We start from the raw sequence: 336 nt of genomic DNA, 5'->3' as shown, positions 1-336 counted from the left end.
CAGAAGCTGTCTGCCTCTGTGGTCCTCACTCTCACCTGTGGAGACTAAGTTCGGCGGAGTCCAGCGGCCAAGATGGCGCTCCCAGCAAGGCGGACCACTGTCCTCTGGCTGGGAGGGTGCTGGATGTCCTGTTTTTTTCTTCCTACGTCTGCTTTTTTTTTTTTTTTATTCCTCCCTATGTCACCAGACATCTAAGTCCTCCTGAGATTCTGTTTTAATATTAGAACGGTTTTAATGTCTAAACCAGTGGGTCTCACTTGGGGGCAGCTTTGCCTTAGGAGTTATTTGGTAATGTACAAAACATTTTTGGTATTTCCAACTAGCAGGGACTTAGGG

Source organism: Mus caroli, chromosome 1, assembly GCF_900094665.2.
Source record: "Mus caroli chromosome 1, CAROLI_EIJ_v1.1, whole genome shotgun sequence".
Taxonomy (NCBI): Eukaryota; Metazoa; Chordata; class Mammalia; order Rodentia; family Muridae; genus Mus; species Mus caroli.
Note: the sequence above shows the minus strand (reverse complement) of the source record.